This window comes from Ranitomeya variabilis, chromosome 1 (assembly GCF_051348905.1).
Source record: "Ranitomeya variabilis isolate aRanVar5 chromosome 1, aRanVar5.hap1, whole genome shotgun sequence".
In the NCBI taxonomy this organism is placed as follows: domain Eukaryota; kingdom Metazoa; phylum Chordata; class Amphibia; order Anura; family Dendrobatidae; genus Ranitomeya; species Ranitomeya variabilis.
This window is the reverse complement of record NC_135232.1, coordinates 431,297,799-431,322,262: the sequence shown is the minus strand read 5'-3', so window position 1 is coordinate 431,322,262 and position 24,464 is coordinate 431,297,799. Positions and strand designations below refer to the sequence as shown.

The window sequence follows — 24,464 nt, the reverse complement described above, 5'->3', positions numbered from 1 at the left end:
TTAGGTGAAGTCTACAAACACCTGCCAATTGTGTATGCTACCAGCTGTGTGAGGTCATCAACACGATCTCCCAATGTGGAACTGAGTGGCGCTAGAGTAAAATAATTCTAAATATTTTTGGAAGTTTTTTTTATTGTTTTAAAAAAACTAAAAAAGTTGACAACTCTGGTGTTGTCACGTAGTTGCCAATTTATTCAGAAATATCTATAAGCTTTTACTGAAACACATCAGACATTGACAAGTCTTATTACAAGAAAGTTCTTAACTATAATTAGTATCATACATTAATTGTAATTGCCAGCACAAGGCGGCTGAAGGCTTGTGTTTTGCCAAACAAATTAAATTTTACTAGCATTTTAAGAATAAGTAGAATACCTTTAAACAGGGTTTTTTTTTAATGGCGATTGTGAAGAGGTAGAGCAGCAGTTCGGCAGTTTTTTTATGGTTTTGTTTTTGTTTCATTTTTTTCAAAGTTCATATACAGTCTACACTTGATGTGGGCTGAGCTTTTGAGCAGATGTCAGGAACTGGTTTGGTAAAATTTACAATAGCATTACGTTTAAAATGTGCAGAATTTACAAATGTATAACTCAAGCCAGTTTCGCACTTTCTGATATTTCTGGCACCAAAGATGACCGTGTGTGTAATACTTGTGCCACATCAGTGCCACACGTACCAGCGATGGGGAGCAGTGGCACTTATTAGCGCTGTTCCGCGACGCCGGGTGCTGAAGAAGACCTCGAGCATCTTTCTCTGCTCGCACTAAGATCAGTGCTAGTTGGGGAGAATGTTGAGGTATATTCAACTGATATTAGCAGCAGCTGCCTGTTAACAATTTGAGCAGGTGGCGACTGATGGGAGTATTCATCAGCTGCTTGCGCTATAAATAAATTTAAAAAAGCATGGGTTTTCCAATATTTTTCATAACCAGCTAGGCAAAGCTGACAGCTGCGGGCTGCAGCGCTCAGCTGTCAGCTTCAGCAAGGCTGGTTATCAAGTAAATAGTGGTCCCCACCATTTTTTTATTTTAAATTAAATAAATAAAACGGCGTGGGGTCCCCCCCCATTTTTGACAACCAGCCTTGCTGAAGCTGACATCTGAGAGTTGCAGCCCGCAGCTGTTGGGTTTGCCTGGCTGGTAATCAAAAATACTGGGGAACCCACTCTGTTTTTTTTTCCTATTTATTTATAGTGCACTGTTATTAGCGGCAGCAGGTGTAGGCTGATGGGAGTAATAGTCCCATCAGCCAGCTCCTGCTCTCACTGTGATCAGTTGAACATAACTCTCATCATTCTTCCCTGCTTGTCCTGATTGCTGACAAAGCAAGGGAGAATGATGAGAGCAGAGTTCAGCACCCGATGCTGGGGAACATCGCCAACTGTATTGCCGCTTCTCATGCTCCGGTACGTGTCACACTGATGTCATCCGTGTGCGGTACGTTTTTTGGCCCGTGAGGTTTTTAAAAAACAGACTTATCAGTGTATTTTGTCCACAGACACACGGTCCTTGGAAACAGACATGTGTGCAGACTTATTCACTTGAATGGGTCTACATGTGCAAGTATCTCCGGTACGTGTGAAAACGGTCACCAGACACCGACGTCTGAAAGAGCCATTAGATGGAATGACTGTGATTTATGCCACTGGACACCTATACAGTGGCATACAACAAACAAGTTAATTTTATATATTTTTTTAAATATACCTTTATGTTGACCTGGATAAGCCCTCATCGCAAACATCAAATGTGTGAATTGGCCTCCAATTGATACATTTGGGGTTTGTGCTGAGGGCTTATCCAGCAGGTATTCTTAAAGGGAATCGGTCACCAGGTTTGGCCGATACGAGTTACGGCCACCGCCTTTTCAGGGCTTATCTACAGCATTTTCTAACGCTGTAGTTAAGCACATGATCCGACTTGCAAAATAGGGATTTTTGTGTTACTGTAAAATACTTTTCTCTTAGACGCTCATTGGGGGACACTGGACTGTGGGTGTATGCTACTGCCGCCAGGAGGCTGACACTAGGGTAAACATAAAAAAAGGTTAGCTCCTCCTCCGCAGTATACACCTGACACCGGCCGCAGACGAACCCAGTTTGGTGCAAAAGCAGTATGAGAGAAAAATGAAACATATCAGCATTAATACAGAAACATGTCTAGAAATAACCCCACTGACTGAACAAGTCAGAAAAAAATGAAACAAAAAAAAAAAGCCATCTGGCTAAAAGGGAGGGAGCTGTGTCCTCCAATGAGCGTCTCAGAAAAAAGGATTTTACGGTTCAGTAACACAAAAATCCCTATTTCTCCTTCGCCTCATTGGGGGACACAGGACTTGGTATGTCCTAAAGCAGTCCCTGGGTGGGGAATTAACTCACTGGTATAACATCCAGGCATCTGCCGGCTAGAAGTGCGCTACCACTGCCTGAAGAATCCTTCTACCCAGACTTGCATCTGCAGAAGTCTGAGTGTGGATATTGTAGTGTTTGGAAAAGGTATGCAAACAAGACCAGGTTGCGGCCTTGCAAACCTGTTCTGCTGAAGCCTGGTGCCGAAGCGCCCAGGAAGCCCCCACTGCCCGAGTGAAATGCGCTTTTATTCCGGCCGGAACGACTGCTCCCTTGACGCGGTAGGCCTCCTGAATAGCCGATAGTATCCACCTGGCCAAGGTTGATCTCGAGGCCGCAAGACCCTTCTTGTGACCCTCAAAGAGGACAAACAGCGCATCCGTCTGCCGAAAAGGTGCTGTCCGAGACACGTACCTTCTCAGCGCTGTCACTAGGTCTAAAGTATGGAGAGCTTTTTCCACACTGTGCGTTGGCGCCGAGCAGAAAGAAGGCAAGACAATGTCCTCGTTAATGTGGAACGAAGAAACCACCTTTGGTAAAAAGGAGGGTGCTGGTGTGAGCACCACCTTATCCTGAAGGAACCGTAGAAAAGGAGCCTGGCAGGATAGGGCAGCCAGCTCCGATACCCGTCTAATTGAAGTAACGGCCACCAAGAATACAACTTTCCAGGAAAGGTAAGTTAAAGAAACGTCCTGAAGGGGTTCAAAAGGAAATTCCTGCAAGGCACTTAAGACCAGATTAAGGTCCCAAGCATCCAGGAAGGCTCTGTAAGGCGGAACTTTGAGCTACTCCCTGTAGGAAAGTTTTTACCTGCAGATTAATAGCGATCCTGCGCTGAAAAAGTACAGACAAGGCTGATATCTGTCTTCTAAGTGTACTCGGTGCAAGCCCTGAATCCAGGCCAGTTTGGAGAAACGCAAGAATGTTTGGGATGGAGAAACGTAGTGGGGGGAGCCCACGCCCTCTGCACCATGAAAGGAAAACCTTCCAGGTGTGATAACTACGTGCAGAGATGGATTTCCGGGCTCTAATCATGGTAGCGGCTACCTCTTGGGAAAACCCGGCCTGTGTTAGAATCCAAGATTCAATGGCCAGGCCGTTAAACACAGGGCCCCTAAGTTCTGGTGGTAGATTGGGCACTGCGAAAATAGATCTGGGCAGTCTGGAAGCTGCCACGGAGCTCTGGCGAGCAGCTGCATTAGGTCTGCGTACCATGACCGGCGGCTCCTTCTGTCTTGACCTTTCTGATTACCTTCGGGAGTAGTGCTAGAGGGGGAAACAGATATGGGAGATGAAACTGGCCCCAAGGCAAAACTAACGCGTCCACAGCAATCTCCTGTGGATCTCGATACCGGGCGACAAACCTGGGTACTTTGGCATTCCTCCTGGAAGCCATCAGGTCTACGTCCGGGGTTCCCCAGAGTTGATATATCTGTTAAAATACTTCAGGATGTAGAGACCATTCCCCTGACGCAAGACCCTGTCGACTGAGGAAATCCGCAGCCCAGTTTTTCTCGTCTGGGATGTGGACTGCAGAAATACCCGAGTGACTCCTCTCGGCCCAGCAGAGGACCTGTTTTACGTTGTGCATGGCCGCCCTGCTGCGGATACCCCCTTGATGATTTATGTATGCCACCGCTGTAGCATTGTCCGATTGAATCCGGACAGGGCGGCCTGCCAGGAGATGATGAAAATGCTGCAACGCCCTCCGAATTGCCCGAATCTCCAACAGATTGATCGGGAGGGTTGACTCCTGCGAGGACCAGCGTCCCTGGGCCTGTGTGGCAGTAAAATACTGTTCCTTAACCTAGAAGGCTGGCGTCTGTTGTGACAACCAGCCAATGGACTGGGGGAAAAAGTTTCTCCTGTTGTAGAGATGGGCTCGTTGACCACCATGAGAGATCCTGTCTGACCTGGAAAGGTAGACGGCAGCTGAGGTTGAGCGAGAATGGATTCCTGTCCCATGCTGATAACAGAGCATGTTGGAGAGGGCGAAGATGGAGTTGCGCAAATGTCACTGCTTCCATTGCTGCCACCATCCTTCCTAAGACCCTCATGCAAAATCGAATTGTATGATAGACAGGCCGGTGAAGGGTCCTCACCTCTTGCCGAAGCTTCAGGACCTTGTCCCGAAGCAGGATTGTCAAGCCTTGTAAGGTGTTGAAGAACATCCCTAGAAAAAAAAATTATCTGGGATGGTATAAGAAACTATTTTCCTCGGTTCACCAGCCGCCCTAAACGAGAGAGTGTCTAGAGTAATGCTGATGTTTTCCTCGCAGGCCCAAAGAGACGGCCCCTTGATGAGATCGTCTAAGGTAAAATGAGTATGCCTCGAGAATGCAGGATGGACACAACAGCCGCCATGACATTTGTGAACACTCTGGGGGCGGTGGCTAGCCCGAAAGTTAAGGCCGTGAACTGAAAATACGGTGAAACGTAGGAATCTTTGATGCGCAGGAAATATGGGAATGTGCAGATATGCACCTTGAATATCTATTGAAGCTAAGAACACTCCCTTTTCCATTGACGCAATGACCGATCGAAGAGATTGCATTCGAAAGCTACAAATGTTGACAAATCTGTTCAAACGTTTCAGGTCCAGAAAGGGCCTTACCGATCCGTCCTTCTTGGGAACTAAGAACAGGTTGGAATAGAATCCCTGAAATCTTTCTTCCTTTGGAACTGGAATAATGACCAAGCAGAGCCGAAGAGACTCTAGACTCTAGAATTGAAAAGAGCCTGTACCCGGGATTTTGAGCTGGGAAGGCGGGAAGGAAAGAACCGGCACGGGGGGAGGTTGACAAACTCTATCTTGTATCCTGAAGACACCAGTTCTCTTACCCATCTGTCGTGAACCACAGTGAGCCAGGACTGGTGAAAAAAGAGTAGGCGGCCACCTACTTTGTCAGCGGAGACCAAAGACCGACTCCCGTCATTTGGCCGAAAAGCTATGGGACCTAGATCCCCTTCCCCTCCCCTGAGATCGCATTCTTCCCAATAGGTTAGCCCTGTAGGAGATCTGATGATCTCTGTCCTGATTGGGTCGCCCTGAAGCAGCGGAATTTGACGTTTGGGTCCACCTGGTATTGCGAAAGGGCTTAAAGCGAGCCTGGAACTGGCGACGAAAGGGCTGCTTAATCCTCTGGTGTGGAAGAAAATTGCTTTTCCCTCCTGTTGTATCAGAAATTAGCTGATCCAATTTTTCTCCAATTAATCGGCCCCCCTGATAAGGAAGGGTTGTAAGAGATTTCTTAGAGGTAGAATCTGCTCGCCATGTTCTCAACCAAAGAGCCCTTCTGATGGCAATAGCGTTTGCTGCCGCTGAAGCAGCACAGTTTGCTGCGTCTAAAGACGCATTGATCAGGTAGCTCCCAGCTAGAGCTATTTGATTTGACATCTCAGTCAACTCCACTGGAAAATCTCTCTCCTGAAGAGCTTTGGTCAAAGACTCTGACCAGGACATCATGGCTTTAGCTACCCACATCGCCGCAAAAGAGGGCGAGAGGGCTGAACCTGAAGCCTCCAAGACTGAACGAGCCAAACTATCAATAAGCCGATCAGTAGGATCCTTAATAGATGAGCCATTGGGAAGGGATAACAGTGTATTTGAGGCCACACGAGAAACTGGAGGATCTACTGAAGGGGATTCTGCCCATTTCTTACGAAGTTCAGGAGCAAAAGGGTATCCAGCATTCAGAGCCTTTGTCTGGGTGCTCCCTGTGAAGTTGGACCAAGTCACCAAACTCGGGGTGAGAAGCGAACACCCTATGAGACTGCTTGGCCCTCTTGAATGATACCTTATGACCGGAGGTTAAGGTAGATTCGTCCTCTATACTCAGGGTCTGGTTGACAGCCTCAATTAGACTGTCTACTGACTCCTGGTAATCAGGGGCCTCTAGATTAAGGGATCCCTCGGAATCGTAGTCCGAACAGAGTTCACCGCTCTCCACTGGAGAGAGTGAACGAGAGGCGGAACTCCAGGACGCAGATGCCCCTGATGGACCGGGAGACGCTCTGTGGGTTCGCTTTCCCTGCATCTGCCTAGTGCGAGCACGGTTCCTGCAGGCCGAAGGCTCCTGAGTCGGAAGACCTCTCAACGGCAGGTGAACCGCTGTCCCTGGCCCCAGCCGGGCTCTGCAGGGACTCAATTGCCTTAGTTAGGGATGTCATAGACTGTGACAAGGACGTGACCCATTCCGGAGGAGAAACCACGGCATCTACCGGAGTCGCAGAGGAGGGCTCCTGAGCGCGTTCGGAGACGCAGGCCTAACAGAAGATTACACTGGGCATGCGGAAAAGCGGACCAACAGATTACACATGCGATATATAGTACCGTGTGAGTTTTGGCCTTTCTAGACATGGTGCCCTGCAATGCTATAATCAGGAAGATCTAGATAGGCCGCAGCAATGCAGAGTTTAAAGCTGTCAGGCTGGGGGGAGTAGCACTTACCCTAGTCCTGTGTCCCCGTTCGTCCTGTGGAACCTGTCCCAGAGCGAAGAATCCGAGCTGCCTTTTTTTTTTCTTTAAAAAAGAGCGCCCCCACTAGTGGGCGGAAGTGGCAGCGTCTGTCTGTGGCCTATAATTTGCTTTCCCAGCACTTCAGCGATGAGAGGGAGGGGGCAGAGTCGCCAGAAAATGACGCGGCTGGAAGGGGCGGGACTTCCGTCCGTGGCCTATTTCCTGCTAGAAGCTGGGGACTAAATTATCGGCCGCCCCGGAAGTGACACTGGCGGTTCGCAGTGCGGCACCGCCTATAATACACAGGCCGCTGTGCCGCCAGACACGAGGATACTGCGGCGCCACCGGCAGCAGCGACGCCAGGAAAGAGATGAGACCTCAGAGCAGTCCTGCCCTCCAAACCCCTGGCGATGCGCGCCTTAGGAGCCCTCATAGCCCCCCCACAGGCAGCCCTCTTGAATGCCGGTGCCCGCGTGAGGGGGACTGCGTGTAACCAAACAGACGGTGCAGGCACCCTAACTCAATCTTCCTTTCCATAGGATGAGGAGAGGGACCGTCCGCCCCCCTTTTTCCCTTTTTCACCGCTGTCTAGCATTGGTGATGCAGGTGGGGCCGCACGGACAATGCATTTGCACCTGTGCATCCTAGGGTTCCGTTACCTTGGGGTGGTCAGGGCTTAGTCCGGCAAGTCCCATGTCGCGGGAGAGGATACGTGGGGGCAACACTCCACATGCTCGCCCGTTGATGGTTTGGGGAGTTCGGACCCCTTCAATAGGGTCCATCGCCCCTGTCTTGCTTCAAAAAAAGGGTCCAGAAGGTCTGGGAACCAGACGTGTGTGCCTCCTTCAGACACTAAGCATGAACTGGGTTCGCCTGCGGCCGGTGTCAAGGTGTATACTGCGGAGGAGGAGCTAACCTTTTTTTTTTTTTTTTTAATGTTTACGTAGTGTCAGCCTCCTGGCGGCAGTAGCATACACCCACAGTCCTGTGAACCCCCCCCCCCCCCCCAATGAGGCGAAGAGGAAAGCAGAAAAATAACTTTTATTATACTCACCGGGGGTGGGGGGGGGGGGGCAGTCCGGTCCTATGGGTGTCGCTGGTCCTGGTCTGGCGCCTCCCATCTTATTGCGATGCCGTCCCTCTTGCTTCATGTGGATTACGCATCCCTGCGTCATCCACACAAGCTCCCCGTCATCGCGCTCCTGCGCAGGTGTACTTATCTGCCTTGTTGAGGGCAGAGCAAAGTACTGCAGTGTGCAGGCAGCGGAAAAGGTCTGAGAGGGCCTGCGCACTGCAGTACTTTGCTTTGCCCTCAACAGGGCAGATAAGTACTCCTGCGCAGGAGCGAGGTGCCGGGAAGCCTGTGAAGCAAGCAGGATGGCGACGTTGCAAGAAGATAGGCGCAGAACCAGCACATGCAACACCAATCAGACCGGGCCGCCCTCAGGTGAGTATAAGAAGTTATTTTTCTTCTCTTACAGGTCAGATCGGGGGTAGATATACAGAATTATAAAATGGTATAGATAAGCCCTGAAAGGGGGTGGCCGTAACTTGTATCGGCCAAATCAATTTAAACGTTAGTCTAAACATAAAGTGAACACATTCATTTAACCCCTTACTTCAAAATAAAGTAACTGTACTTTCAGAGTGCAGGTGATTTACAGCAATACGACATAGAGGTGGCACAGGCTTTAGTAGTTGTACCCTTGCCATACGCTGTAGGAGCCCACTGTTGCACACACCCAAGTTCCTACTGTATGTACTGGGACTGGACCAAGCTCATAGCCCAGCACTAACCCCTCAGATGCTACTGTCAATAGTCACAGCAGCGAGTGAGTTTGACAGAGATCGCTCCCTCTTTCAGCTTATCCACAACCTTGCAGTGCGATCGCAAGTTCCTGTGTTTGCTATGGCAACAAGGAGCCCTAACAATGCCCTTTATGTACCATAAGACATTTTCACATAACCCAAAATCTGTGTTAATAATAATTTTAAATGTAAAAAATAAAAAAACTCTTGACATCTCGGTATTAATAACAGCCCATACTATTAGGCCATGTTCACACGCTCAGAATTTGGTCAGTATTTTACCTCAGTATGTGTAAGCCAAAACCAGGAGTGGAACAATCAGAGGAAAAGTATAATAGAAACACATCACCACTTCTGTATTTCTCACCCACTCTTGATTTTGGCTTGTAGATACTGATGTAAAATACTGGCCAAGTACTGATAGTGTGAACGTTGCCTAAAATGCTTATTTATTGTGCTCAGTATCTGGTGTAAGAAAATAATTTAAAAAAATTGCCATTAGATAAGGTTTACCAAAAAAGCGGTATCATCTATTGAAAACAAATAACTCTTAATTATTAAACTACCATATATAACCCACTCTATTGGTCAAATCATAGAAAAAAAGGTCCAACAGTATAAAAAACTTATAAAGTTTATTAATCTAAAATTTATAATTGAATCAGATGAGTAACACAAAAAGCAGGATTATTAGGGGATATTAAGAAAAATATAGTTATATATACCGTATATACTCGATTATAAGCCGAGATTTTCAGCCCATTTTTTTAGGCTGAAAGTCTCCCCCTCGGCTTATACTCGAGTCATACCTAGGGGTCGGCAGGGGAGGGGAGTCTAATACTACTCACCTGCTCCCGGCGCGGTCCCTGCAGGTCCCTGGTTCTCCGGGCGCTGACAGCTTCTTCCTGTACTGAGCAGTCACCGTAATGAATATGGACCTGACTCCACTCCCATAGGGGTGGAGCCGCATATTCATTACGGTAATGAGCGGTAACGGTGACCGCTCAGTACAGGAAGAAGCTGCTGGCACCGGAGGAACCAGGGACCGGGCCAGGAGCAGGTGAGTATAATGGTGAGGGGGAGCGCTGTCATATTCACCTCTCCTCCTTCCGGGCGCCGCTCCATCTTCAGCGTCTTCTGCAGTGACGCACAGGTCAGAGGGCGCGATGACGTGGTTAATGCGTGCCCTCTGCCTGAACGTCAGTGCAGAAGACGCTGAAGACGGAGCGGCGCCCGTAACGAGGAGAGGTGAATATTGAAAGTGCCGGGGGCCTGAGCGACGAGATGTGAGTATGTGATTTTATTTGGATTATCTATAACTATATTTTTCTAAATATTATCCCCTAATATTCCTGCTTTTTGTGTTACTCTGATCTGATTCAATGATAAATTTTAGATTAATAAACTCTATAAGATTTTTATTCTTTCGGATCTTTTTTTTCTATGACTTGACCAATAGAATGGGTTATGTGTGGTAGTAAAAAAACTATGCCAGAATTGTGCTTTCGGTTTATCGTCCTCACAAAACGTTAATTACAAAATTGTATGTGTTCAAAAGTGCTACCAATAAAAACTACAGCTGATAATGCAAACAATAAGCTATGTTTAGAGCTCTGAACTCTGAAAATGTATCACTCTCGCAATGACAACCAGAAAAAAAAAAAATAAATTGTTCAAAAGTAGTATAAATTGAATATTGTAGTAATCATATGAGAAACGAGAATTAAGATAACATGTCAATTATACTGCATGGTAAACTACATAAAGAAAGTTGAATCATTTCAGATCTTTGGTTTTTTTTATTCATGCCTCCTACCAAAAAAATTAAATCATATGTACCCAAAAATGGCACCTGTGAAAACTACAACTCATCCCAAAAAACAAACCCTTACACAACTTTGTCCAAACAAAAATGAGTATCTGAATAAGGAGACCAAAAGTTTATTGGGGTATGACCTGGAATAATAGTTAACCAAAATCTGCTGCAGCTGTCCTCTCTCGCTTCAGTAATGACATTCATAATGTAATGACATTGCAGTGCTCAGGGTAGCAGCATGTAAGTTGTGTTTTGAGGCATATGGCACTTTTAAGATGCCACTGATTTATTAAGATTTCTGTTTATTAAGCACCTCTGACTTCGCAACCAGGGGGTTGTGGAGTCGGTAAGCCAAACCTCTGACTCCTCAATTTCCCCCGATTATGACCCCAACTCAGACTCCACGACTCTGAATCCAGCACTGCCTCACTCTACTGAGCATATACAGAAAGTGCAGCACTGCCTCACTACTGAGCATGTACAGAAAGTGCAGTGTTGCCTCACTACTGAGCATGTACAGAAAGTGCAGTGTTGCCTCACTACTGAGTGTACAGAAAGTGCAGTGTTGCCTCACTACTGAGCGTGTACAGAAAGTGCAGGACTGCCTCACTACTGAGCGTGTACAGAAAGTGCAGCACTTTTTCACTACTGAGCATGTACAGAAAGTGCAGTGTTGCCTCACTACTGAGCGTGTACAGAAAGTGCAGCACTTCCTCACTACTGAGCATGTACAGAAAGTACAGTGTTGCCTCACTACTGAGCATGTACAGAAAGTGCAGCACTTCCTCACTACTGAGCATGTACAGAAAGTGCAGCACTGCCGCCTCACTACTGTTCATGTACAGAAAGTGCAGCACTGCCGCCTCACTACTGATCATGTACAGAAAGTGCAGCACTGCCGCCTCACTACTGAGCATGTACAGAAAGTGCAGCACAGATTCATCTGAGCTAAAAGACGAGATCCTTAGATCAGGAACAGAACATTTATAGAGATCTAGGACATTTCATAACTTTCCCAAATTATTATTAAAACATGTACAGCACATCCTCCATAGTACTACTGTACCGAATTTATTATATATTTTAGGATTCGGTCCATTTTATGCCAACTCCACCAAATGGACACACTCCACAGCCCTGTACGCAACACCCCCTCATCAAGACCTGCATAAACAATGTCGGTCTTGATAAATGGAGGCCATAATGTATATTCTATAGCCATTGCTGTACCCAGAAACAAACTTATCTGACTTAACCTATTCTCAACTTGCACAGGAATAATACTTTGCGGTTCTGCGTAATTACAGAGTGAAGTGATGGTGTAGTAGTGTTGGCAGTGTCATACAGCAAGCCAGGATAGTTTAAAAGGCGGAATTCCCCATGGGACTATGTTCAGACGATGACTTTTTGCTGCGTTTTATTTCTGCATTCAAAACCTGCTCTCTCGGCAAGTAAACAAAGCTTCTAACAAAAAGTAGTTTTTGGGTTGCATTTTTGGCTGCATTTTTATTGCCTCTTGTGCATGGTGATAGTTTAGTGTCCCTCAAAAAAGCCGTGCTGCTGCCTTTGATTTTTGCACCAAAAACGCAGTAAAACCTGATACCTGCATTTTTTTCTGAGTTTTTGCACCCAGGCTATGTCTCCATGATCAGGAATAGCAGTGTTGTGGACGCACTTGTTTGTCAGTACATGCTGATTCACTGCATGTAATGATATTCAGTTAGTCAAAATCTGCAGCCGAAACTGGTGTCTCCGCTACAGAAGTTGACATGCTGAGGCTTGTAAGCCCATGGGTGAGTTTATGCAGCAGTAATAAAAGCACAGTGAGCATGGGATTTCTATAAATACTGTGCTATAAATGCCATCCACTGTCCTTGCAATGTAGAAATGCAGCTATTCCTGATTGTTGCCACGCAGCCTTAGTCAGTGCTTTCAATGGGTGAAAAAACGCTGAAAGTGACATGCTGCTGCTTTAAAAAACAAAGCAGTTTTCCAATTCAGTCATGAAAAAAAGCGTGTTCATGAGATTTTTGAAATTTCATAGCTTTTGCTGTTACTGTAAAACACGGCTTAATATTGGATAAAACAACCAAAACGTGTGAACATAGCCTTAAACGCCATAGATGCCACATTCAATGCGGAGTACAGCATCTAATTGGTTATGGAGCTTCTGCCCAACAAAAGCCCACGTCTGCCATGTACAGAAGCCTCTTAGGTTTTTCAATGGAATGCGATTAACAGTAGTATATCAGTGTGTCATAAAAGCTCTGAAAGGTTAGCATGTTTCAGTCCCCTAGTTTTTATAAAATTAATATTTAAAAATTAATATTTAATAATTAAAAGTGGTATTTTCCATCCAATCCATATAAAGTCTTATTATAAACATAAAAAAAATATTTTTTTAACACATGTTTAGTTTCCCTAATTTTTTGTGAGGGGAGGTTGGTTTCTTTTATAGCTTTTAGTTCCACTTTCTCAAAAACTCTAAAACGTGATCAAAAAGTGCACACTGCAATGCTCAGTGAGAAGTGCAATAAATAAGCTTTCTAACAGCTGAGGACTTTTTTTAGTTTTTTGCTGGATAAACCATTTTTTAATCAGTCGTTTTCTTAGGAGGCAATGTAGCATTGGAATTTTTTATCACTGCAGTGTAATTGGCATGCAATTGACACTGGTGTTATACAGGTGAACAGTTTTGGTGATACCAAATTTAAGTAGTTATTTTTAATACGTTTGCACAAGCGAGAGAATGTACAAATAGAGGTAGATATACATACAATTATATATAATATACAAATTATAATTAATTCAATTTTTATGAGCGGTCTTTGGAATTTTTTCTTAAACAATCTGAATTTTTTATTGGTATTTTGGGATACACACTTTTTTTTTTTCTTTCCATTTTTCAATTAGTTTTTTGTTATCGGAAAAGGTAAAACAAAAAAAACTATACATTCAATAATTCTCTAATCTTACGGTTTTAAAAAAATAAATAACACTTTATGATGAAGAAACAGTGTAACATTTAAAAAAATGTTTTCCATTGTTCCAATAAATAGTTCATATATAGTGTTTACAGCTAGACCACATTAGTGCTCATACAGATGTATGGAGTGAAATGCATTCTGGCTTTTGCAATGAAACAGTGAAAATAGTGAATAAATGTTTAGTTCTGACGGTCTCAAGTAATATTTCAGTAGTCATCACTAGTGAAACTACATGAAGCTTACTACATTGTACTACAGAAGAACAGTAGTTTATAATCACAGAATAGTGTTGTGAAAAGATAGACCTAAAAGTGAACCTAAAACTCAATATTGATTACATTTTAAAAACAAACTACCGTATATACTCGAGTATAAGCCGACTCCCCTAATTTTGCCACAAAAAAATGGGAAAACTTATTGACTCGAGTATAAGCCTAGGGTGGAAAATGCAGCAGCTACCGGTGAATTTCAAAAATAAAAATAGATGTTCCATACCATTCATTATTGCCCCATAGATGCTCCATATAAAGCTGTGCCATATATAATGCTCCATACCATTGATTATTGCCCCATATATCTATAATATAACGCTGGGAGCGTCACTCTGTCCGAAGCCTTTATAGACTGCGCAAGCCCAAGCGCCGGCGCAGTCTGGACCCCACAGAGTGACGCTCCCAGGAGAAGGAGATCGCGGTATGCGTAAGCAGTGAACGCACACTGCGATCTCCAACGGAGAAGCAGGGACGAGCCAGGAGGGGGAGTATGTGATATTTACCTGTCCCCGTTCCAGTGATGCGCGCTGCTCCATCCTCCGCCTGCGACTGTTCAGTCAGAGGGCGGCGCGCATTAACGCGTCATCGCGCCCTCTGAACTGAACGGTTCAGAGGGCTCGATGACGCGCTTAATGCGCGCCGCCCTCTGACTGAACAGGCAGAGGACCCGGAAGATGGAGCGGCGCGTAGCAGTGGAACGTTGGACAGGTAAATAAAGCAAGTGCCGGGGGTCTGAGCTAGTGGCGACTCCGGCACCTGACCCCCCCAGCACGCCGGTGTCCCCGCCTGCTCAGGCCGCCAGCACTCGGCGCCGAGCACAGCCATGCACAGCCGCCCACACTCACCAGAGCCACGCACAGCCGCCCGTACTCACCACCGCCACGCACAGCCGCCCGTACTCATCAGAGCCACGCACAGCCGCCCACACTCATCAGAGCCACGCACAGCCGCCCACACTCACCACCGCCACGCATAGCCGCCCGTACTCACCACCGCCACGCTCAGCCGCCCGTACTCACCACCGCCACGCACAGCCGCCCGCACTCACCACCGCCACGCACAGCCGCCCACACTCACCAGAGCCACGCACAGCCGCCCACACTCACCAGAGCCACGCACAGCCGCCCACACTCACCAGAGCCACGCACAGCCGCCCACACTCACCAGAGCCACGCACAGCCGCCCACACTCATCAGAGCCACGCACAGCCGCCCGTACTCACCACCGCCACGCTCAGCCGCCCGTACTCACCACCGCCACGCACAGCCGCCCGCACTCACCACCGCCACGCACAGCCGCCCGCACTCACCACCGCCACGCACAGCCGCCCGCAGTCACCACAGCTGCCCGCACTCACCACCGCCACGCACAGCCGTCCGCACTCACCACCGCCACGCACAGCCGCCCGTACTCACCACCGCCACGCACAGCCGCCCGTACTCACCACCGCCACGCACAGCCGCCCGCACTCACCACCGCCACGCACAGCCGCCCGCACTCACCACCGCCACGCACAGCCGCCCGCACTCGCCACCGCCACGCACAGCCGCCCGCACTCGCCACCGCCACGCACAGCCGTCCGCACTCACCACCGCCACGCACAGCCGCCCGTACTCACCACCGCCACGCACAGCCGCCCGTACTCACCACCGCCACGCACAGCCGCCCGTACTCACCACCGCCACGCACAGCCGCCCACACTCATCAGAGCCACGCACAGCCGCCCACACTCATCAGAGCCACGCACAGCCGCCCACACTCATCAGAGCCACGCACAGCCGCCCACACTCACCAGAGCCACGCACAGCCGCCCACACTCACCAGAGCCACGCACAGCCGCCCACACTCACCAGAGCCACGCACAGCCGCCCACACTCACCAGAGCCACGCACAGCCGCCCACACTCATCAGAGCCACGCACAGCCGCCCGTACTCACCACCGCCACGCACAGCCGCCCGTACTCACCACCGCCACGCACAGCCGCCCGCACTCACCACCGCCACGCACAGCCGCCCGCACTCACCACCGCCACGCACAGCCGCCCGCAGTCACCACAGCTGCCCGCACTCACCACCGCCACGCACAGCCGTCCGCACTCACCACCGCCACGCACAGCCGCCCGTACTCACCACCGCCACGCACAGCCGCCCGTACTCACCACCGCCACGCACAGCCGCCCGTACTCACCACCGCCACGCACAGCCGCCCGTACTCACCACCGCCACGCACAGCCGCCCGTACTCACCACCGCCACGCACAGCCGCCCGCACTCGCCACCGCCACGCACAGCCGCCCGCACTCGCCACCGCCACGCACAGCCGCCCGCACTCGCCACCGCCACGCACAGCCGCCCGCACTCGCCACCGCCACGCACAGCCGCCCGCACTCGCCACCGCCACGCACAGCCGCCCGCACTCGCCACCGCCACGCACAGCCGCCTGCACTCGCCACCGCCACGCACAGCCGCCCGCACTCGCCACCGCCACGCACAGCCGCCCGCACTCGCCACCGCCACGCACAGCCGCCCGCACTCGCCACCGCCACGCACAGCCGCCCGCACTCGCCACCGCCACGCACAGCCGCCCGAACTCTCCACAGCCACGCTCAGCCGCCCGCACTCAGCACCGCCACGCGCAGCCGCCCGCACTCACCTCCGCCCGCGCTCTGCACAGCCGCCCGCGCTCTGCACAGCCGCCCGCGCTCTGCACAGCCGCCCGCGCTCTGCACAGCCGCCCGCGCTCTGCACAGCCGCCCGCGCTCTGCACAGCCGCCCGCGCTCTGCACAGCCGCCCGCGCTCTGCACAGCCGCCCGCGCTCTGCACAGCCGCCCGCGCTCTGCACAGCCGCCCGCGCTCTGCACATGACAGGATGGGGGCGCGGGATGGAGCAGCACATGACAGGATGGGGGCGCGGGATGGAGCAGCACATGACAGGATGGGGGCGCGGGATGGAGCAGCACATGACAGGATGGGGGCGCGGGATGGAGCAGCACATGACAGGATGGGGGCGCGGGATGGAGCAGCACATGACAGGATGGGGGCGCGGGATGGAGCAGCACATGACAGGATGGGGGCGCGGGATGGAGCAGCACATGACAGGATGGGGGCGCGGGATGGAGCAGCACATGACAGGATGGGGGCGCGGGATGGAGCAGCACATGACAGGATGGGGGCGCGGGATGGAGCAGCACATGACAGGATGGGGGCGCGGGATGGAGCAGCACATGACAGGATGGGGGCGCGGGATGGAGCAGCACATGACAGGATGGGGGCGCGGGATGGGAGCAGCACATGACAGGATGGGGGCGCGGGATGGGAGCAGCACATGACAGGATGGGGGCGCGGGATGGGAGCAGCACATGACAGGATGGGGGCGCGGGATGGGAGCAGCACATGACAGGATGGAGACCATATACCAATATAAATGCTCGCCACCCGGGCGTAGAACGGGTTCAATAGCTAGTTATCCATATACAGCTGTGCCATATAGAATGCTCTGCACCGTTCATTATGGCCCCATAGATGCTCCATATAAAGCTGTGCCACATATACAATGCTCTGCACCGTTCATTATGGCCCTATAGATGCTCCACATAAAGCTGTGCCATATATGCTCTGCACCGTTCATTATGGCCCCATAGATGCTCCTTATAAATCTGTGCCCTATATGCTCTGCACCGTTCAGTTTGGCCCCATAGATGCTCATTATAAAGCTGTGCCCTATATGCTCTGCACCGTTCAGTTTGGCCCCATAGATGCTCATAAAGCTGCCCCATATGGAATGCTCTGCAGCGTTCAGTTTGGCCCCATAGATGCTCCACATAAATCTGTGCCATATATAACGCTGCTGCTGCTGCAATTAAAAAAAAAACACATACTCTCCTTTCTTGCTTGCAGCTCCTCAGCGTCCCGGCGTCTCTCCGCACTGACTGATCAGGCAGAGGGCGCCGCGCACACTATATGCGTCATCGCGCCCTCTGATCTGAACAGTCAGAGCGGAGAGACGCCGGGAAGACGGAGCGGCGCCCGGCGTGTGGAACGAGGATAGGTAAATATGCGATACTTACCTGCTCCCGGCGTCCCGCTCCTTCCCCCGGACAGCTGGTCTCCGGGTGCCGCAGCCTCTTCCTCTATCAGCGGTCACCGGCACCGCTGATTAGAGAAATGAATATGCGGCTCCACCCCTATGGGAGTGGAGTACATATTCATAAGTTTAATGAGCGGTCCCACGTGACCGCTGTGCAGGGGAAGAGCTGCGGCACCCGGAGACAGTGTGACGGGCAGGGGGAGCGTCAGGATCGCCGGGACTAGGTAAGTATGCCTCAGCGCCCTCTCCCCCTCACCCGCCGACCCTGCCACAGACCGTGACTCGAGTATAAGCCGAGAGGGGCACTTTCAGCCCAAAAATTTGGGCTGAAAATCTCGGCTTATACTCGAGTATATACGGTACTTATGTAATGTACATCAGTTGAAAATTCCATACAGTTCCCTCTATTTTTGACTTCCTTTCTCTTCTAATGACATTTCAGTCCCAGCATGCCCTGGGAATTGTCAACAGAATATAATCGGCATCCTGCATCTTTATTTTGATAAGTTACTATAGCTTCTTGCATCGCTGCCCTCTGAAGACTACCTGGATTACATGGTCATGGCAATAGAATCTGTGGGTGATGTGAGTGTAGTGCCGTAACTCTCTTCTATCTCAGCCACTGCTTCTTACTGTAAAAGGCATAGTTAAGTAGTAGAGTATAGACGCAGAGAGCGACACCAGTTTCTTCCCCCGATGACCATTAATTTGAGGGCGATGCTGGAAGCTGTGGGGGGGGGGCACCTCTGGTGTCTCTCGCCACCAGATAAAGGTAGAATGCTGGCGCTGCTCTCATTTCTCCCACAGAGTCTGTGTTGATCTATGACATAGAGAGGGCAGTGGTGCAATAAACTTTAACTTCAGCGCTGCCCCTTGTTGCATTCTGTTCCAGGAGGGGAGATAAGATGCTGCAGGGAAGTGAATTCAATCCCAGCCTCTTATGACGTCCCTTTAGAGACTGTTCACAAACTAAACGTCACAAGGAGTGCAGTAAATGAAATCACATTTAGGGATTGGATATATGGGGAGAAATGTAGGTTATTGTATAATTAGAAACCTACAGTGGAAAAGAGCACAATCAAAAAAACTTAATAAACAATCAGTATTAAATAATAATACAAAAAAACTGCAATTGATGATACTTGGCAAATGATAGATCAACATGTGATCTATACAAGTAGTATATACACGAGAGAGATCAAGATATCACCATTAAAGGGGTTGTCCGCTACTAGGACAACCCTTTCTCGATCTAAATGTTTGACCCTGATAAAATAAGAAAGCTGATACTCCCCTCCCGTGCCAGCGCCGATCCAGCAGTGTCTGCACTCAAGGTTCCGGGGATCTCGTGTGGTTGTGTGACACGTGGTGAGTGCCTGGTGCCCAATAATAATAGTAATCTTTATATAGCGCCAACATATTCCGCAGCGCTTTACAGTTTAACAGTTTCAAACACAACAGTCATAGGTAACAACGTTAACAATACAATAATAAAGCAAAATAAGATGACCCTGCTCGTGAGAGCTTACAATCTACAATGAGGTGGGGGAGATACAAAGTACAGGTGTGTATTTACAATGATGTATTTACAATGATGGTCCAGCCATCTTCAGGGGGTGGGGGTAGATGGAGATAGTGAATGGGCTACAAACACCCAAACATAAAATGACTTTGATTAGTGAACGTGGTAGGCCGCTCTGAACAAATGTGTTTTGAGCGAGCGCCTAAAACTATACAAGTTGTGGATGGTCCTAATATCTTGGGGTAGTGCATTCCAGAGGATTGGCGCAGCACGGGAGAAGTCTTGTAGTCGGGAGTGGGAGGTACAGATTAGTCCAGAGGTTAGTCGAAAGTCATTTGCAGAGCCCAGCGGTCGGCTAGGCCGATAGACAGAAATGAGGGAGGAGATGTAAGGGGGTGTCGCACTGTGGAGAGCTTTGTGGGTGAGAACAAGTGCTTTGAATTGTATCCTGTAATGAATGGGCAGCCAGTGTAATGACTGGCGAAGAGCAGATGCATCTGAGTAACGGCAGATGCATCTGAGTAACGATTAGCCAGATGGACAACCCTGGCTGCCGCATTAAGAATAGACTGGAGAGCGGAAAGTAGAGTAAGGGGGAGGCCAATTAATAGAGCATTGCAGTAGTCCAGGCGGGAGTGGATTAGGGCAACAGTGAGGGTTTTTGTTGTCTCCATGGTGAGAAAAGGGCAGATTCTAGAGATGTTCTTTAGGTGTAAGCTGCACGAGCGGGCAAGAGAATGTATGTGGGAGGTGAAGGAGAGATCGGAGTCAAACATAACAACCAGACAGCGTGCCTGCTGCCGGGGTGTTATTATGGTGCCACCCACGGAGAGGGAAATGTCAGATTTAGGGAGTTTAGTAGAAGGCGGGAGCAGAAGAAGTTCAGTTTTGGAGAGGTTGAGTTTCAGATAGAGAGCGGACATGATGTTGGAGACTGCAGACAGTCAGTGGCGTTCTGTAGTACAGCGGGGGTAAGGTCAGGGAATGACGTGTATAGTTGTCATCAGCATAAAGATGGTACTGAAAGCCAAATCTGCTGATGGTCTGTCCAATTGGGGCTGTGTAGAGGGAAGAGAAGGGGGCCAAGGACTGAGCCCTGAGGTACCCCGACAGTGAGAGGAAGAGGAGGCAAAGTGGAGCCAGAGAACAGAACACTGAAGGAGCGGTCAGAAAGCTAGGAGGAGAAGCAGGAGAGAGCAGTATCCTTAATGCCTAGAGACTGGAGCGTAGAGAGTAGGAGAGGGTGGTCAACAGTGTCGAAAGCTGCAGAAAGGTCGAGGAGAATGAGTAGAGTAGTCACCGTTACATTTTGCTGTCAGAAGGTCATTGGTCACCTTGATCAGTGCAGTTTCTGTCAAATGTAGGGGGCGGAAACCGGACTGTGAAGGGTTTAGGAGGGAACGAGTGGAGAGGTAACTGGTAAGGCGGGAGTAGATCAGGCGCTCCAAGAGTTTTGAGATGAAGGGGAGATTGGAGACCGGTCTGTAGTTGTTTGTGCAGGATGGGTCGATGGTGGGCATTTTTAGTAATGGAGTAATGATAGTGTTTGAAGGAGGAGGGGAAAATGCAGAGGAGAGGGAGATATTAAAAATTTTAGTTAGGTGAGTTGTGACGACTAGAGAGAGAGACTGGAGGAGGTGTGAGGGAATGGGGTCGGTGGTGCATGTAGTCGGACGAGAAAAGGAGAGGTGTTTGTAGACTTCTTCTGTGATGGGATCGAATGTGGAGAGTGAGCCAGGGGAGATGCAGAGAGGGATGGGAGTCATTGCACTTGGTGTCTGGGAGTGGATTTCCTGACGGATATTGTCTATTTTCTCTATAAAGTGGGAAGCCAGGTCATCAGCACAAATGTCTGATAGGGTCTTGTGCTTTTGGCCTGAGGAGGGAGTGAAAGGTGTTAAAAAGATTCTTGGGGTTGTTGGGTAGTGAGGAGATCAGGGTGGTGTAGTAGGACTGTTTGGCGAGGTGAAGGGCAGAGTTATAGGTCCTTAACATAAATTTGAAGTGTATGAAGTCTTCTGGTGTGCGTGTTTTCCTCCATAAGCGTTCAGCACTCTTAGAGCATCGCTGGAGAAATCGGGTTTGCGATGTGAGCCAGGGCTGTTTCACTCTGTGTTTGGAGGTTCTGAGGGTGAGGGGAGCTACTTGGTCAAGGGTGCTTCTAAGAGTGTCATAGTGATGTACAGCCAGATCAGGACAGCAAAAAGAAGAGATTGGGGACAACGATGAGTGTAGGGAGTCTGAAAGTGTATGAGGGTTAATGGCATGTAGATTTCTGAATGTGTGGTAGGTAGGAGAGTGCTGGGGTGGGTGAGGAATTGAGTGTGAAGGATAGAATGTTGAGGTCAGAGAAGGGGAAGCGGTGAGTTATCTAGGTAGGAGATTGAACAGAGCCGGACAAAGACCATGTCCAGGGTGTTACCGTCTTTGTATGTTTCAGAGGTTGAGAGCTGTGAGAGGCCTAGAGAAGTGGTTAGTGATAGAAGCTGGTATGCAGATGTGGAAGTGGGGCTGTTAATGGGGATGTTGAAGTCTCCCAGGATAAGGGTTGGGAGTTCTGAGGACATGAAGTGCGGCAGCCAGGCAGAAAAATAGTCCAGGAAGTGGGTGGGTGAGCCTGGGGGACGGTATATGACCGCTACTCTGAGGGAGAGGGGACGAAAGAGCCTGATGGTGTGGACCTCAAAAGAAGGGAATGAGAGTGATGGAACTGGGGGTATAACCTGGAACGTGCATTGTGGGAACAAGAGTGTGCCGACTCCACCATGTCTGTTTGTGGGTCTTGGGGAATGAGAGAATTGTAAGCCACCATGGGAAATGGCTGCAGGGCAGACAGTGTCAGAGTCCTGGATCCAGGTTTCAGTGAGGGCCAACAGATTCAGAGAGCTGTTCAGAAAGTAGTTGTGCAGGAAAGGAAGCTTGTTACATACAGACCGTGGATTCCAAAGGGCACAATTGAAAGAGAGATGAGGGAGTGCAAGTAATATTAATAAGGTTAGTACGGTTTTGATATGAGGTAGGGTAGAGGTTGGGGAATGGAGGGACCGGGGTTGAGGGAGATGTCCCCCGAAATCAGTAATCAGCCCAATCAGTGCTGGTGACCCTTTCCCACCTTCTGTAAAATAAAACATAAAGAGGAAGTCTGGGCTGCAGTTAATCTGACTTCCTTTTCATGTTCAATTTGTACGAAGGTGGTGACAATGGTGCCAATGCTGATTGGGCATCACGTTTCATGCAACTGCATGAGAGCCCCGGGACCGTGAGTGCTGACACCGCTGGAGCAGCGTCACCACAAGAGGAGCGTATAGGCTTTTCCTATTTTATCGCGGTCAAACATTTAGATTGAGAAGGGGTTGTCCTAGTAGTAGACAACCCCTTTACGTAATAAGTAGTGATGAGCGAACATGCTAGGATAACTTGTTATCCCAGTATCTTGGGCATGCTTCGATAATATATTCGAGTCCTTGCGGCTTCATGTTGTGCAGCTGTTAGATAGCTGCAACACATGCAGGGGTTGCCTAACAGCCGCAAAACATTGAGGCTCAGGGACTCTAACATGTCATCTGAGCATATTCGCTCATCACTAGTAATAACGTCCAATATTGTTACATCAGTATTCAAGTACATGATCATGAGGCTGCAAAAACATAATAGAACTAGCCCATCTATGTAGTATAATGAAAAACGATTGCATAGGTACCAATGTTGTTTATCAGATGATGTATATTTCTATAGTAAAATGGACAAATTTGCTATGCACAGTAATGGTGAAAAAAGCAATGTTAATTTATTCAAATGGCATAGTAGCATGGTAAAAATGACTATAATTACCTTTTGACCACTGTGATAGTATGGGGCTGTTTCACATGTTTCACCGCCACCTGCGGTTTCGACAGGAGGTATTTGAGTGCCATGTTGGGGTGTTCAATTATTTACATTAGGCACACTATTTAATCAGTGAGCCTGTTACTGCAATGCAGTGAAGCCGGCGCTCAACGCATATATCACGGGGGGCACAGGACCATGTCAGGGTCATATAGTCAGCTGCTTAGGAGACACATCGCTGGAATGACACTGATCCGACACTGTGGAGCAATGCTTATTCCAGTGATGGATCGCCCGTGCAACTATGTGATCCCTACATGGTCATATGCACTCATGATGCGGATGACTATCGCCAGCTTCACTGCGTTGAAGCAACAGGACAGTCACACCCTCACTGATCACTGGCCAATTATTATTAGGCACACTATTTATTCATCCTAGCATGGTGCTCAAATACATCCTCATGAAACTGCAGGTGGCAGTGAAATGTGCATTGGTGTTCTACAGCCCCATACAATTTATCACAATGGCCCAGGGCCGGACTGGGACTAAAATTCAGCCCTGGCATTTGAAGTCACACAGGCCCACTTGTCACATGGTGACTGTATAATCTTTGTACACTTGTAGGCTACAAGAAGTGAGGGGAGTGTAACACGACTATATAACATATAATTACAGCTGTATCCAGCATTACAGCTCAGCCCCCATAGAATGTAATACAGCACAGCCCCATAGAATGTAATGCAGCACAGCCCCCATAGAATGTAATGCAGCACAGCCCCATAGAATGTAATACCGCCAGCCCCCATAGAATGTAATACCGCCAGCCCCCATAGAATGTAATACCGCCAGCCCCCATAGAATGTAATACAGCCAGCCCCCATAGAATGTAATGCAGCCAGCCCCCATAGAATGTAATGCAGCCAGCCCCCATAGAATGTAATGCAGCCAGCCACCATAGAATGTAATGCAGCACAGCCCCCATAGAATGTAATGCAGCCAGCCCCCATAGAATGTAATGCAGCACAGCCCCCATAGAATGTAATACAGCCAGCCCCCATAGAATGTAATGCAGCACAGCCACCATAGAATGTAATGCAGCACAGCCCCCATAGAATGTAATGCAGCCAGCCCCCAAAGAATATAATGCAGCACAGGCCCATAGAATATAATGCAGCACAGGCCCATAGAATGGAATGCAGCACAGCCCCATAGAATATAATGCAGCAGAGGCCCATAGAATGGAATGCAGCCAGCCCCATAGAATATAATGCAGCAGAGGCCCATAGAATGGAATGCAGCCAGCCCCATAGAATATAATGCAGCAGAGGCCCATAGAAT

General features: G+C 49.1%; 1 protein-coding gene across 10 annotated transcripts in view; it reads left to right on the top strand.

Moving 5' to 3' along the window:
* ELAVL2 (ELAV like RNA binding protein 2) overlaps nucleotides 1-24,464 on the top strand; it is a 245,677-nt gene that overhangs the window by 210,912 nt on the left and 10,301 nt on the right. The window lies entirely within an intron of this gene.